The 16,988-nt window shown below is 39.7% G+C and overlaps 1 long non-coding RNA gene across 2 annotated transcripts in view; it reads right to left on the reverse strand.

Annotated features, from left to right (window-relative positions):
* LOC132679445 (uncharacterized) overlaps positions 1-16,988 on the reverse strand; it is a 265,049-nt gene that overhangs the window by 57,012 nt on the left and 191,049 nt on the right. For both annotated transcript variants that reach the window (XR_009610160.3, XR_009610159.3), the window contains one exon: positions 2,039-2,146. This is a non-coding gene — a long non-coding RNA (uncharacterized LOC132679445). The remainder of the gene's footprint in view (positions 1-2,038; positions 2,147-16,988) is intronic.

A 16,988-nucleotide genomic window follows, 5' to 3' on the forward strand; every position in this document is an offset into this window, starting at 1 on the left:
ATTAAGCATACCCCATTGATAGAGCCTGAATCCAGATCAGCCTCGGCCCTTTGCTTTAGGATTGGCAAAACGGCCCCTGGAAGCCCAAACAGTTTTGTTCTCGGGCCATGGTTCCCACCTACTGCCTTCTTCTCTAATCCCCTTTCAGTGGGAGGTGGTATCAGAAATACCATTTCCGCTACCACATTAGAAAGCAACAGAGCTCATGATGTTTGTCCTGTGTCTTCCGAAACCAAGCGTCTCCCATTCTAAGACTTTCAAACAAAATTCAAAACAGTGGCCTTGGAGCAGAGTTTCAAGGGAGGCCCCTACAAAGCCCGCCAACTCCATGGTTTCCAGTAAAAGGACCTCCTGCTCCAGTCTTTTGAAACCTGGTTCAAGTAAAATACCATTCTCATACCAGAGTGTGAATCACATTTCCTCCGTCCACACAGCTTCTATAGTCTTGCCAGAGAGAGCATTTACCCCTCCACTTCCTGATTAAAACACACACACACACACACACACACACACACACACACACACAAAATTTGGCTGGCCTATTTTTAATATGCTAATTATCTCCATCTGTAAGTGCTTCCTAGCCTCTTTGGCTTTTCTTGGCCCAGCCTCAAATCCCAACCTCTCTTCCAAGGGAAAAAAAAATGGGTATCCGCCTTACGGCCAGAAGCCAAGGTGCATAAAGAGAGAACTGAACCCTTCAAAAACTAAACATAAATATGGTGCAAATTGGCAGAGTTTTAACACTAAATCTTTTTAAAGATAAACTTCACATGAATTTACTCTTTTTCACTTGGTTCCTATGAAGAACAGCTCCCCAAGATATCTAAATCATGGAGGCTCTTATGTAGACGTCCCCTGATATATAAGAAAATCAGTACCAGCCCATCTAAGTGAAGCAGTATACGCCATGATGTTAAGCCTCCAGGCTTTCTACGGGCCATGATTGTTTTGTTCGTGGACCTTATGTTTAGCTGTAAAGGCTACATGAGCTACCACATGAAACCTCATACTGTGTGATGCAGGAAATAACAACAACTTTGAAAAATGAAGTACACTTTCAAAATAAAATGTTTTCTTTGGCCCCTGGGAATTTGTTTTTAAAATTGGGAGAGGAGGGATGCATCTTTAGCAGAAGCATCATTTATTTCATGCCTTCTGTTTAGGGAGGAAGTGGCTGGGGTAAGGCCAAAACTTGTATAATTTCCTGACAAATGTGTAAGGACAATCATTTCAAAAAAGCCTGTTTAACCACTTGATGAGAAGTGTGCTTTTTGTTTTCCTACAAATACTTTAGAAGTCAGAGAACGATTTTTGTGTGTTTTAACTGTCGAAGAGCTTCCAAAATCCACAAAACTATTTTAAAATTGGTCATATCTTACCGTTTTCACTCTCACCACCGAAGACTGGTTTTGGCATTTAGCCAGAACAAATTCGTGGGGGCAGATGCTATTGGTTGGAAGAACAGAGTAAAACAAAATAGAAAACAGAACCCAAAGTGACAAAGACCCCTCCTTGACCAAACTGTGGTCGGATTCCTCTGAGCCTGCTTCATGACGAGGCTTCCTCCTTGGCCTGCCTTTAGCAAGCATCCTACTAAATCAGTTTAGTGAGAATCCCTCCCCTTGATATTTGATCAAACTCCTCATCCCTTGTCCTTGGCATTAAATATTTGGCCTCCCTTTAGCAGGAATCCTGGTAAGCCTGCTTTAACAAGAATTCCCCACCCTTGATTTCTGAGTAATTTTCTATTGCTGTCTGCCTTTGCTATATTCAGAGTTCAACTCGACTTCTCTCCCTATTGTAATAGTCTTGCACAAAGCCTTCCTTGCCATTTTTAACAAGTGTCAGAATGATTTTTCTTTAACAAGGGATATGAGTAGGAATTAAGACTGGAAAAAACATCAGGAATTTAAAGGTCCCAAAACTACAAATGCTCATCCAAATAAATATTCCCTAAACAACCTTTGAAGGTTATTTGAACCTTAAAATTAATGTTTTCTAATATTTAGTATTTAAAAAAAAAAAAATCACTTACCTACGATGTCTTCGTATTTCTGCACATTCCACTGCCATCCCGAGTATGACAACACTTGCTGGTATAACTCTCGTACACTTTTTGCAATTAACCATTTTCACCTCTTGTCTAAAAACATAACAAAAAAATTACATTCAGTTACATGTATGCAAAAATATGTGTGCATGATTACAATAAAGAAAAGAAGAAAGAAAAAAAGCAGTTAAGTAAGGATGAACAAATAAAGTCATTTTTTCTTTGAAAAGTTTCTTTTGTTGGGGCACCTGGGTGCCTCAGTCAGTTGAGCATCTGACTCTTGATTTCAGCTCAGGTCATAATCTCATGGTTGTGGGATTGAGCCCTGTGTCAGCTTTGTGCTGAGTGTAGAGCCTGCTAGGGATTCTCTCTCTCTCTCTCTCTCTCTCTCTCTCTCTCTCTCTCTGCCCCTCCTCTGCCGCTCTCTCCCCATTTGCATTCTCTCTCTCTTAAAAAAACTTTTTTTTGTTAACTAGACTTATTGTGGTGATCATTTTGCAATATATAAGAGCTTTGAATCATTCTGTTGTACACCTGAAACTAATGTTATATGTCACTCATGCCTCGGTAAAAAAGTTTATTTGTATATTTAAACAAATGGATATGAGTAGCTTATGACTTGGGCAAGTTGTTAAACCTCTCCAAGCTTCACTTTGCACCTCTCATTTCCCCACAAATCGGAGCCCCTGAGTGGTGCATGGCAAGTACGACATCGACTGAGGCTTTGTGTTTTACAGGAATAATTTGAGCAAATTTTGTATCCTATTTACTTTACGTTTTAAGTTTTGCTTTAACATAAAAGAAAATAAGGCTTTAAATAACTGACCATGGAGAAAATCCACCATGTTTCTTCTGTGTCTTAGAGAGCTCTCTGGAACCCTGCTATCCACCACAATTTGAAAAGCCAGGCACGAGATACATGCTATGTAAGTGTAGGAAACGAGAGCAAACAATATGCAACACCCGCTCTCTCACAAAAGTGTTTCTCACTTTCAAGTCACATACTTAATACGTGAACATATACTTCTTGCAAAAACTCAAGTTAGCTGCTTTTTACCCCATTCCCTTACCAGAGATAACCACTGTAAACAATTTAGCATTACTTCAGATTAAAAAATTTTTTAATGTTTATTTATTTTGAGAGAGAGAGAAAGGGAGAGAGAGAGAGAACACAAGGAGGGGAGTGGCAGATGGAGAGAGAGAGAGAGAGAGAGAGAGAGAGAGAGAGATTGAGAGAGAGAGAGAGAGAGAGAGAGAGAGAGAGAGAGAGAGAGAAAGAATCCCAAGCAGGATGCAGTGCTCAAACCCATGAATGATGAGATCATGACCTAAGCCAAAATCAAGAGTTGGGCACTCAACCGACTGAGCCAGCCAGGCGTCCCACTTCAGATGTTTTTTAATTAATTATATATGTATACATAATTGACTTCCCCTTATAAATAGCACACTGAACACTACTGACTAATACAAAGCTTTTTTTTTCTTAGTCTTTCTGAAAGAACAGTGTACTGTAATACAGTGTCCTTCTAAAGTCTAAACTGCTTTACCTCACTTTGGTTTTCAATCCACATTTATGACCTAAAATTCACATTCCACAGCAATAGGCAGATGAATTTAAGGAGTAAATATTAACCCTGGCAGAAACTGTATACTAACTTCTAATTTTGTATGCTGTGGTATCTAAATTTAAAAATAGGAATACTATCATATCTCTAATTTTATTTAACAATGTAATGAGAAGCCTAAGTGGATCTTTTCAAAATGAGATCTTAATTGCCTTTGTAGCTTCCCCTTGCTCTCGGTAATGACAAATCCATTATTCCAAAGGCAGCAAAGATCGTGGAACTAGAGTTGGAGTCCTGCTTTAAAACTGCCTGAAATTCTGTCCTGGGATTTTCTCTTTCCATTTTTCCTTAAGGCTGTATTTTAAAATATTTATTGGACTTTAAAATTGGCTACATTGCCTTGGAAATCTGGAACCCAGAGATATCAGCCCCCAAAGAAAGGAAATGAGCATCTGAGTGAGAAGTAATGTACATGAACTGGGGCCTCTGTTGTGTAAATAGTGGTCTTGCCTGACCAGGCTTGGATTCAGATTTATCCTGTCCTTTTTATTGTTCCTTAAACTTAGCAAGACAAACATTTCCCCTAGCTATACCCTAAATCATATCGAGCAGGTCAATTTGATTTGAGGTCATAAAAGGCAACGCAGTCATAATAAGTTTTTGCAAATGTACTGCATTATGTTTTGTGACCACTGAGGGTTCTCAGACCAGCTAATTCATTACATTTGTCATCAAGCTGAAGGAATTCTTTAGGAGCTTTACAATGTTTAGGGACATTTTTTTGAAGAAAATAATAATCTTTTTTATAATAAATATTCTGATTTAAAAAACATCCTTGCATCTATTTTTTTTTAATAAGACTAAATTTTTGCTTTACGATATATTCCTAGAAGGGGATGCTCTGTTCTTCGTAATGTAAGACCCTATTGCGTTCATGCTGTTCGAGAGGAAGAATCTGAGTAGTAGACTGATTTGTCTCTTCTCCTGCTTAAACATGCCTTGCTCATACTCTCCTCTCTGAAGTCACGTTCATCGCCAGCATCTGCAGTGGCACAGCCCGTAAACCTGCACGGTCCTCATGACAGCAGCCAGGACGCAGGGCAAGAGACATAGATAATTGTGTCTCAGAGGCCTGGATGGTGTCAATCATTAGAACAGGTGTTTAGAGCCCCCAGTTGTGCTGTAGCAGCACTGAACAGTTCCCAGGGACAGTGGCACCCAGGTGCTCTTTAATACATTTAGTGTTTGTTTGTGTTTGTGTGATGTGGGGTCACCTGAAGTACAGGGTCCAGGGAAATGCTTAGTTAAGTATGCTGTTGCATAAAGGCCACTCCTTGTTTCCAAATAAAGAAAAATGACAATTTTAACTTATAGTTTTCAAGCAATATTTAACTTAAAGAATTTTGTCAATAACTGTATGTGTGTGGAGGCACAAGGAGTTTAAATTCTTTGTTTGCTTTTATTTGTGATGACTGATGCCTCCTGTATATGTTTACCCTTTTGAAATGATTACCAGGAATTCATAAAGGGTTCTCTTGGTAGAAACAGATATATAACAACTTATGCACACATGTGAGTTAACATAAAAGAAAAAGCCATTGTGAATTCAAGCACCAGATGGATTCTATATGAAACCTCATCCCATACATGACTGATTTTGGAACGATACAACTACCTAAAATGTAGTGACACATTCCAATTTCTTTGCTAGAGCTCCGGTTTTCATAGGATGTGTCGTAGTCTTTGGTGCTAGTATTCAGGACACATAATCTCATCTGTTAAATTGATCAAAACATTAAGACTAGTGTTTTGTATTACTACACATTTTTATGAAAGTAGAATAAATTTAAATAATATTATGGTTATACATGGCCCGTGTTGATGGCATTTGTGGCTGGTTTGTAGAAAAATTCATACTCAGGGCAAAAAATCAACTCCTTCTCTGTTAATATATTCCTGCTTGTTAATCTTGTGGGAATCTTGGCATATTCACTCAGGGCAGGGAAGCTGAGGGTAAGTGAATGGACACAGGGGTCCAGGAGTCAGAGGCCTTGGTATTTAGCTCTGGATCTGCCACCAGTTACAATTTGTTCCCAGTCACCTGTCTGTCTCATAAACTCCTCTGGTAAAGTAGTTTTCTGGCTGATCCCCCAAGTAACCTGAATAACCAGGTTGTGTGGGAAGGGATTTGAGGAGTATGCAGTCAAGCTGAGTAATAAGGAAATAAAAATAAAAAAAATTTCTGGGTGATGTGCTGAGGTGCTAGGGAAATCAGTCAGAGTACAGGCCATAATCTGCCATCATCATCAGACGTTCTTGTCTATGAAAGCAGAAAAAAAGAAAAAACCTTCCTCAGTTTAGAAAGGTCACATCTATTATCTGTGGCAATGTTGCTAAGAATCCAGTCTGGAAGTATGGAGCTGTCTTTTTATATGTAAGCCAGTTTGTTTCTTTTCATACCTTATCATAATCACCTCCACTGGGCGTAAGATGGATATAGCATTACCCAGTTGGAAGACAGATTCGAAAGCTGGTAGGAAATGTTCACCTTTTGGAAATGATATAGGAAAATACAACAGTAACTATACCCTCTGGCAGTTCAACAATTATACATTTCCTTTTGTTAAAGTAGAGACAGACAGTAAAAATGACTTCGGAGCACCCCAAGGAAAATAAGTTAATCAGAAACAGTACTGACAACTGGAGAAATGCACAGGGATATAACAGAGATCCAGGCACTGTGCTTCTAATCTGTTAAAGCCACAGATGTAACCATGGTGCCATGATAGCTGAAGAAGCTTCCTTAAATTAGCACAGATACATAGAGCATGAATGCTTTACACACACGCGCACACACACACATGTCAGACAGTAAGAATGAACATTTATGGAGCACTGCTGCATGCCAAGTATTGGGCTAAGCACTCAGACCAGTTCTTTGAAGAAGGTTCCCTTATCCCCACTTCACAGATTAGGGCACTGAAATTTAGGAAGACAACCCACCTGCCTGGGAACACAATGCTAATGAACTGTCAAGTTGCAATTCAAAATCCAAGTCTGTTTGCCTTTAGATCTCTAGACCTTAACATTTATAGGATACTGGTTCTAGGTTTGCTTTCCAGAGAACCTGTACCTAAAATGACATTTCCATCACTTGCCATCGTCCTTAGCTTTCTTTATTTTTCCTTTCACTCCATTTACCACTACTATGTGCTAATGTGATACCAGATACTTTACGTGATTACATATATTATTATGTACTGTTTACTGTTATTGTATATGTATTGTTAATTCCTACCTCTTCTACTCTGTCTGTCTCCATATTTTGTCTGCTGCTGATCTCCTGGGCTTTGACCAGTGCCTGGAACAGTGTGAGTGCCAATACATATTTGTTGGATACAACTGCAAATAGCAATTTGTTCAAATGAGTGTCGCTGCAGTTCTATTTTCTTTCATAATTGGATATTTTTTCTTTAGCCATGATTTGTATTAATTTTAGCTACTGCAGATTTTTTTTTAACTTACTAACTTTACTTTTAATGTTAATAGAAGATTAGATGATGGACACCAAGAGGAAGAATAAATGTCGGACAAAATATGTGAGACATATTTTAAAAACAGAAGTTGAAAATTTTTGCCCCAAGTGGGAGCTCATAAGCTGACATCAGTTCAAAACATTTCACAGCAAGAGCAAGAAAATGAGTAATTGGGCTTTGACCAGAGACACGGAAGGTCACTTTACTGGAAAATGCTTTGTAAAAACTTTTATCAGAAAATTGCTTTATCATTTCAAAGTTTGAAGTGTTCCCCTTTAGCTTCTAGGTTCCAATTCAGAAATAACTCTCTCATCTTGCCATTCAGCAAAGGTATTTGCTTTACAGCTTTCATTTATGTTGCCAGAAAGACTTTTTTGAAATGCTTTGTACTGTAGCTTCCGTACTTTTCAAGGTGATGAAACCAACCAGAAAGCACCTCTTTGTGTTTTCAACAGTATTGGAATTAGCCTCAAGAAAATTTAATAATTCAGGTACACTATAAATCCATGAATGATAATTGTTTTCATATACTGCTGTCTGCCCTTGCCCTGAACTTTTAAACTGGTCTGACTCACGTATCCCTAAGTCCCCTGGGAAATAAAAGCCATTCTATTTGCAGTGTATGCCTTGGACCTCATCTCTCTGCTCCCCCCACCCCCTATGCCCTAACTCCCACCTACCGTCCCCACTGAGCATGAGTTCTGCTGACCCCTTTTGCTTTGTTAAAAAGCAAAGCTTTTTCTGGTTTCAGGCTCACCTTTGGCTTTGAAGATTGAGTGACTTAAAGGAATCTGGACTTTGGGTATCCTCTGTGTAGACTTGGCTCATATTCAATGTCAGGTTTCTCCTAAGTTTAGTACTCTGAACACAATACAGTGCTCCTGGTTGGTTCAGCTCCCAAGATCCAGACTTTCCATTGTGTCCAACCAGCGCCCATTTGGTTCCTCTCTGAGGAGTGTTAGGTAACTACTGAACTGGTAGGTTTGTATTTTTACCCCACATACAGAGCTGTTCATCTGCCAAAGGCCAGGCAGTAGTCTTTCTGATGTGAAAAAAGTTCAAGCCATAAAACAAGCCAGCTGCTGCAAGAATGTTAATATCTGTGATCACACAGAGGTCTGTTTACAGCTAGAGAATGTGACTCATTTTCTAATCCTGTGAAGTGCGTGGGACCGCATGGCAAAGCAGGGATGTATAGTTGCTGAATTGAATTCATCAGAGCTGATGCTCAGTATTGCCAAGAGATGGCAGATGTGAGCATTTCTCTTTAGTTCAAACCATATTTTCACAGTTTAGCTATGACATAGTCCTTGAGCTTTCTCTGCTCTAGTTTGGGCATAAAAATCAGCTCAGCCAATGTTCATTCTCTGCATGCAATTCAGAGAGAATGAGTGGTTAAGAAGAAGCACTACTGATGTCTGTCAAGGGTATGCCACCTCACTCTATGAAACGGAGAGCAAGGTGGGTCTTCTCCTGGTTCCCGCTTGTATCGCAACAAGGCTTGAGGTGAATTCCACAAGGTCGCACACTATGAAGGAACAGATTTTCAAAACTTACGAAGCATGCTCATCAGAAAGAAAGGCCACATGGCAGTCTGTCTTTTATTATCTCTGAGAGAGCCTGGTGAGGTCAAAGCTCTGCAGGACCCCCCACGAGTATATGTTGCAGAAAAGAAACATTGCCCCTCTGTACTTGCTCTCCCGAAAGGGTGACTATGAGAGCAGTCTCACCATTGTGAGGATCTGGAGTCCGCTTGGGTGGTAGGCAAGCAGAGGTTTGGTGCTGGTTGTTCATAAGTGCTCTCTGGGAGAGCCAGCTGCCTGGGGCTCAAAGAGCTCGAGGCTTCCAAGGTGTAGTTCCTGGTGTGGGCGGAGGAAGCCCTACCAATCACATAGAAAGTGGAGTTTGGTTTCATTCTTCGCACCGACTGCCCAAAGCCTTGGATAGTTCATTGTCCAGGGAACCCAAGAGTGTCTCAGTGATTGTCACACAATCTGGAGTGTTGCATCAGACCGCCTGTTTGGGAACATTAGTGATCACGCTATTTTAACTACGCTTAAGAGGTGATTAACAGAATGGTCAGACTTACAAAAGATTGCACAACAGAGGTAAATGGTTTTTGTGTGGGGAGGGGAGGGGGTAGTTCTGTACTTTCTATTGTTGTATACCATGTACAGAAGCCGGGACAGGGAAATCATTGTGTGAGTTTGATTTGAGTTTTTCTTTGAACTAAATGTGGATATAGATGGAAAGATGGTAACTGGGATACACAGGTGACTGCTGCCACGGCGGATGGAGCAACTGTGTGGCTCCCAGATGATAAGGTATCCGAAAGGTGAGTGTAGCACATGTTTGGGGTTTGTATCTATTTTTTCTGACCAAACTGTGGCATGCTCCAATCAGTCATCATCACACACAAAGAATATTGCTCCGAACTTTTTGATCCCAAATAACGACAAACTAACTTAAACTAGCTTGACTCAAAAGTGGAAATGTTTATCAGGCAGCCAAATTAAAGGTAGGACTTCTGAGAATATAGGAATCCAGGACTGAACATCACAGGCACTACCTATCTTTCTCTCTCTCTCTTTTCGCTGTGTTTTCCTCAGCAGCCTTCTTTATACATGAAGGCGTGGCTGCCCATAGATTCAGAACTCACAGCATCCCAGCTTTCCCACCACAGGAAAAGAAATCTGTTTTTCTTAGTTCTGTTTTTTTTTTTTTAATGTTTATTCACTTATTGATAGAGAGAGAGACAGAGAGAGAGAGAACGCTTGCACACGCACATGCACATGAACAGAGGAGGGGCAGAGAGAGAATCCCAAACAGGCTCCCTGCTTTCAGCGCAGAGCCCAATGTGGGGGCTGAAACCCATGAACCGTGAGATCACGTTCTGAGCCAATATCAAGAGTTGGACACTTAACCAACTCAACCACCTAGGTGCTCCATCCTACTTCTAATTTTTAAAACCTCAAGGAAGCTTGAGTTTTGTGCCTGTATGGCTAGGGCACCAAGATCATATAATGGCAGTGGTAACCCTGGAAAAAATACAGGTAAACAGTAAGGTGGAGGGGTGGAGGGTAAAACAATGGGTGCTCTCAGCAGGAGGGGGGGGGTGCTCAGAAACCTCTGTATAAGGTAACTTAACTTTGACTCAGTGGTAATGTTACTTAGTCTACCTGAGTCCATAAATTAAAGATTAATCTGCACAGAGGACAAAGGCCCTGAAGAGGGGGGTTTCCAATGCGGGCATTCCTTCTATGGAGAGGGCTTTTCCTCTCCTGTTTTAAGCAACACAACTTCAAGGGTTAAATTTTTCTGCGTGGTTTTGCTTTCCTAATTTTGTCATTTTGCTGGGTAGCCACTACTTTAATTGTATTTTCCTGGGAATTCATTTAAATGTACATGAACTCAATTTATGCTTTTCAAAAAGTGTTTCAAAACAAAATTCAATCATGTGTTTACATGTAGATGGTTTTGTTAGGAGTTCCTGAAGTTAGGCAACACCTTACCACAGAAGAAGTAAACTGCAGATTTATTTATTTATGGCACAAATTTTTGGAATATCAGGCTTTAAAAAATACTGATGCAAGTGTTTTGTTAAATATTTCTAACTTTTAAACTAATGTGTTAATTAGTAAAATGGAAGACGCAGCCCATGTTCAACGCTGTAACACTCAATTATTTTAGTAGCAAGAGGAATGCGTACTGGGTAATTTTAAATGAGATATATATACATCAGGGAAAAATCATTGTAGACTGCTAAAATCAGTCTAGACAAGGCAACATTTATACCAGTTACTAAAAATTCTGGACAAAGCCATATTTATACCAATTACTAAATTTCATGTGTTTGGGAGACTGTGAGTAGAGGCTAGCATCAGAAGTGTTTGGTATTAATTAGACACACAGCATAGCTTTTCTAACAAACTCTGGACAACCTGCCTAACTAAACTCTGAACGGTATGGATTTATCTCATAAGATGCAGGGATAAGCTTGGTTTTAGCAACATGAAGGCTAAGTTTATGAGTACTTAGACTCAAAACAAAACGGACTGCATTAATTAAAATCACCACGACCCACTGTTTCCAAAACAACTGACTCATGGTCTGTCTCTGTCTCTATTTCTGTCTCTTCATCCCCCTCCTCACACCATCTCTCTTTCTTTAATTTTAGTGAATGTGCATTAAAACTAATTTAATGAATTTGCTATATTTCACCTGGGCATTTGGTTAATATTTTGTGTAACATTCCATTCCACTTTCTTGTTTGCAATACGTGGCGGTTAGAAAAGGCAGATGCCATGTCCATTGCTCTGTGGTCCCTGCTGTCAGGAGTTGGCTGTGTGAATGTGTGGGCCAGGCTTCCTTTATCAGAATTGGGACAAGCAGCTGGGCATTTGTCTATTAGTCCATCTGCCAACCCCTAGCTAAATCACACAAGTATTTCCGAGGCTAATGCGGAGGCCAGTACTAAGATAATGAGCTCAGATAATGAGGCACCACTTCCTCTCAGATATCTTAGTTTTACAAAAATGTTGTGATGAGAAAGTCCTGTTTTGGCCTAATGGAAATATCGCTTATAAAATTTAACACAGAGACAATTTCCCCCGAAGAAAATACATTCTTAAGCTGGAAAATTCTCATAGAAAGATACGATCTCCAAATTGGAAGAGACGATTAATGGTCATTTGGTTCAATTCCTCTGATATATAAATCACTTCTAGAACATTCCTGACAAGTGTTATTTAGTCTCAGTTTGAAACTCTCCGGTGATAGAAACACAAGCAGTCCTTCTTTTTTTGTTAGAGGTATATTTGGAAAGGGAAGTAATCATGATGGCAACAACCACTTCAAATAAATGCTCCAGGAGAAACAGGGTAACAGGAAATCCATCACCACCCCCTTTTCACCCTCCATGATTTAGGAAAAAGTCCTCTTTTCCTTGATATGAATGTTCTGAGGAAAGTTTGGGACAGAGTCAACTTCAGGGTTTTCTGAAAGGAAAAAGGTCTAAAATATCCAACAGCTTCTTCTTAAGGTTTAAAATTAGGGAAATTTTTAAAATGTGGATTCGAATGGCTCAGATCAAGACCTAGGGGCAGAGTATGGTAATGATCCTCCTGAAAAAGTTACCATAATGGAAAGAGCCAACCTGTGCATATGGTTAGGTAGGTGAGGACTGGGAATGGACGCCCTGGGTCTGGGAGCTATTTATTCCAGAACTTGTTTCTGATGAGCTTTAGAACCAAGAGGAAAGCACTAATCTGGGCACTAAGGGATTTCAGTACATTATGGGATACATCTGGCGATGGAGGGTAGGAAGGGTGGGTGGGAGACACCGTGCACCCCAACTTGAGGTATCTAAACTCTGGTTTCGTTCACATTAGGTCCTTGTTCTATATTTTGAGCCCAAAGAGATCTGTCTGTACACGTGGCAGTCATTCATGAATTTGATGATGCTCTACATTGACTTCTTCATTCTGAACTTTCTAAACTCCTTCATCAAGGACATCCTTTTTACTAAGTCATCTTTTCAGCATAGACCTTTTCCTCTTGATCCTTTACTTAAATGCCCTTTCTTCAGCACTCAACGTCCTTACTTAAATGTTGTTCTAGAGTCAAATCACAAGGTGAAAATTATCTTCTGGTCATTTGGAACAGCTGGAAAGCGACTGGAGAACACATTTTGTAGCCAGAGGCTCTGCTCCTTACTTGCTGTGTGACTATCTTTAAATTACGGAACCTCCCTGAACATGCTACTTTATTTATATTCCAGCTCACCTACTTTGGCAGATGTTGTCACTGTCCCACACATATACCTTGGCACTCACTTTTAGAGTTTATGTCCAAGGGTTCCTTCTGCAAACCTCTGCAACTTTTACCCAAGCACTTTCTCTCAGTGCGAATGCCAAAACGTTACTATCTCTGGGGGTGGGCCTCGGGTGATAATGAAGAGAACTGGAGATTAAATACTCCAGCCTCCTCCCCCAATGGAGGATGCAGTTCTGGGTCTGGTGTCACACTCTCCTTCAAAGTTGCCCAGCGGGGCTGGGCCTCAGATGCCCACATGGCAAAAGGCACTGGAGAACACACCTTTATTGGATTCCTTCCCTTCTCTGTCTCACCACTCGCTCCCCTCCAATGTTCCTGGGTTACCTCAAAATTAATTAACATGCACTTAAATCTTCATTTCCAGGGCCTGCTTCTGGGGGAATCCAAACTAAGATACCTAGGGTAGTGCCTGAAAATGTAAGGGAACGTGCATAATCATCAGGAAAACCGTTTTCTCTCCTGTAACTGGAAGAAATGATGTGTAATGTGTTTGAAGGGAAAGCACCCTCACCTTCCTGACTTGGGGAGCAGGAAAAGATTCTGCTAACACGCTAACACCTCTCTCAAGATCCAGAATCTTCTGGTTTTCTCTACAACCTTGATAAGAGTGAGGGGTTGAGGGTTACATATGACTTTCAGAACTCCCCTTTTACAATTCCTGTATCACAACCTTGCACTTCACTTTGAAAGAAAGGACCCATTGACACGGAAGTCATTTTAATATCCTGTTGCGTAGGGCACACGTCCTCTCTGCTCAAGATTCCTCAAACTTTCTGGAAGTTCTATGTTCACGCTTTTCCAGTGGAAGTGGAAGTCCTGAGCACTCTGGAGAGTTGTTAACTGTATCTGAGAAGTGCAAGCTGGGAAGGAAGGAGCTACATAGGCTACAATGGCTACGCTGCAGGCGGCATCAGCTTCAGGCAGGAATCCCTCGATGTTACAAATGCCCTGATCAGACCGAATACTGATCGGACGCTAAGAAATAATAAAAAGTGAAATATATCCCCTATTGATTTTTAGGGCCTTCCTCAAATATGAACCCTTCCCCATTTCCTCCCTGAAGCACTTCCCCTCTGCGGTGTATATGGACAGTGTGAATGGAACAACCGTCATATAAACAGTTACTTAAAAAAAATGGAGGCAATGATGGCAGTAATTGCCTTCCACAGTCTCTAAGGTTATTTAAATGGAATATGTAAAGTTTCATATTTCCTATCTACTTCATATTTTGGATTAATTCTAATCCTTCTAGAGTTTATAACATTTTGGAAAAGAGGGGACTGACTGCGAGGGCCACTTAACTCAGTGCCCTCCACAGCATCTTACCGCACTTCTGCTTTGACCTTACAGCCTCTGCTTGGTCACAATCACCATGAGGGCAATCGTCATCTTCCCAGCCGCCAACTCATGTATAACAGATAGAAGGAATTCAATCATCAGATGAATGACTGGATTGGCTGGCTTTTGGGGTGCTCTACTGCCCTGGAATCTGCTTTCGTATCTTTTGCATTTCGTATAGGAACTTTTCTAATTGAAAGGCTATCTGGCATCTGCTGAACATCATTACTAATGATGGTATTCTGCTATGCTACATACTCCCAAAGAAAATGTCACCAAAACATTTACATTCATAGAGGTCTGAAGCTATGGGATATTCAATACAATACGTGATAATCCCAATAGAAATTTTCCACATTAATGGGAAACATTGCAATGTAAGTATGCCACCTTCAACAATTTGCACACATCCCGATACCCAAGTTTTGACCTTTAATCAAAACTTAGAAGTTCACAGTAAGCAAATACGTCCTTGTGTCTAGTTCCGATATTTTATAAGCCAATAAATATATCTTTCTTTTTATTTGAATATAAGCTAATCTCCAAGACAGCATTTAGGGCACAGAGAAAGGCCAGAAGACAGGCACCAGTGCAATGAGGAGGTCAGGCGAGGAGTGGAGGAATGGTTTCCTGGTTATTCCCATTTAATCATTTTCTAATTGGCTATATCAGCATTTTCTCCACTGTGTTTTGTAGAACTCAGTTATTCTTCAAGTTATTTTCCTGGATGTTAACAGGCATTTCATGAGGAAAAAATATTTCTATTGTTTATTTTTAAACAAATATGCATACTTTATCCCCACACAGAGGCAAAATGTCCTTGGCATATTAAAAGCACTGGAAAATCCTGCAGCAAAGAAATCTGTCTAATCCACTGGTTGACCACAGAATCTCTTAACCACCCCCGCCCCGGCCCCATAGCTATTAATAATATATATTCTATGGAATACTGCATAGGAACCCCAGCCTGCATCTTCTTTTAAAAACATAAATTGCTGGGTTCCTGGGTGGCTCAGTCAGTTAAGTATCCAACTCTTGAACTTGACTCAGGTCAAGATATTACGATTTGTGAGATCAAGCCCTGCATCAGGCTCTGCACTGATGGCATGGAACCTTCTTGAGATATTCTCTCTTTCTCTCCCTCCCTCTCTCTCTCTCTCTCTCTGCCCCTCCCCTGCTCATGTTCTCTCTCTTTCTCTCAAAATAAAAAATCAAAAATTTAAAAAATTAAAAAAAACCCATAAATTGTAAAATTAGATTAAGCAATACAGCAGGTGTGACCTAATCAGTAAAAAGAGTGGATTATTTAAGACACAATTCTATTAATGTAGCAAAATAACATATTCACTTTTCCATGCTGTGGTTGGCTTGTACTAAGCATAGTGTCTAATACAACTTCCATGTCTTTTCTTTCACAGGTTGTACTGTGTGGTTCTTGTTAAATAACCGTAAACAGATAAGCAGAAAATATGACCTTCATTCCTGTTAAATTCCAGTCTACTAAACTTAGTCGATTCTTTACCTCAGTCGCATACATACACATTAAACTAAAGATGAACAACACACTTATAATATTCTAGGTCATTTAATTATTTAATTATGAAAATTGTTCCATTTAATTTATATAGTCACATACGATTTATTTTTTATTTTTATTTATTTATTTTTTTTATTTTAAAAATTTTTTTTTTCAATGTTTATTTATTTTTGGGACAGAGAGAGACAGAGCATGAACGGGGGAGGGACAGAGAGAGAGGGAGACACAGAATCGGAAACAGGCTCCAGGCTCTGAGCCATCAGCCCAGAGCCTGACGCGGGGCTCGAACTCACGGACCGTGAGATCGTGACCTGGCTGAAGTCGGACGCTTAACCGACTGCGCCACCCAGGCGCCCCTACGATTTATTTTTTAAAGTGCCATGAAATGATATGAAACATTTAAAGATGCCATATTTTCTTATTTAAAAAAAGGAAATTATGGCCCAGAAAATCACTATAGTTAAGAAATTTATATTTGGCAGTTACTCTCATAAAAGATGAAAGTCAACCTCCCAGACTGAATTTGAGGAACAGCAGAAATGGAAATGATGGTATTGGTTTATTGATAAACTCTTTAATTTTCAGAATGTAACCAAACAGAAAATTCCAATTAACCCTAAGTGCTATCTAAAAGCCACACATTGTTAAAGCTAAAACAGAGCTGACATTTCTCATTTGGAAAGTGACATGGAAAATAGGACATGAAACAAGAAGGTGAAAGACATTCATATAGGCTGAAGTAAACTCAAGAGAAATGATTCATAATAATTAATTTACTTTTTTCCCACATATTGCTGTTACAAGCAAAAGGATGTGGTGAGCAGGAAGTTCTTATGTTTAAATATATTAAATATCGGGCATAAATGTAGAACAGTATTCTAGTAAGTTTGAGAAAATATTAGCAAATTATTTCCATACTGAGGATCCTTTTAAAACTTAATCATCTGAATTTGTACAACTTGACTTGTTTTTAGTGAAGAAATTATGTTCTACTGCTAGTTACCAGCAAGATGAAATTTCCTCAAATTCTCAGATGATCTTTAATGGTGAAATATTTTGTTGGTGTATCAGTGCCTGTTTAAACTTCTTTAAGTTTTTAACCAAAGTGAGTTTACAATTATATT

The sequence above is a fragment of the Panthera onca genome, chromosome A2 (assembly GCF_046562875.1).
Source record: "Panthera onca isolate mPanOnc1 chromosome A2, mPanOnc1 haplotype 2, whole genome shotgun sequence".
Classification (NCBI taxonomy): Eukaryota; Metazoa; Chordata; class Mammalia; order Carnivora; family Felidae; genus Panthera; species Panthera onca.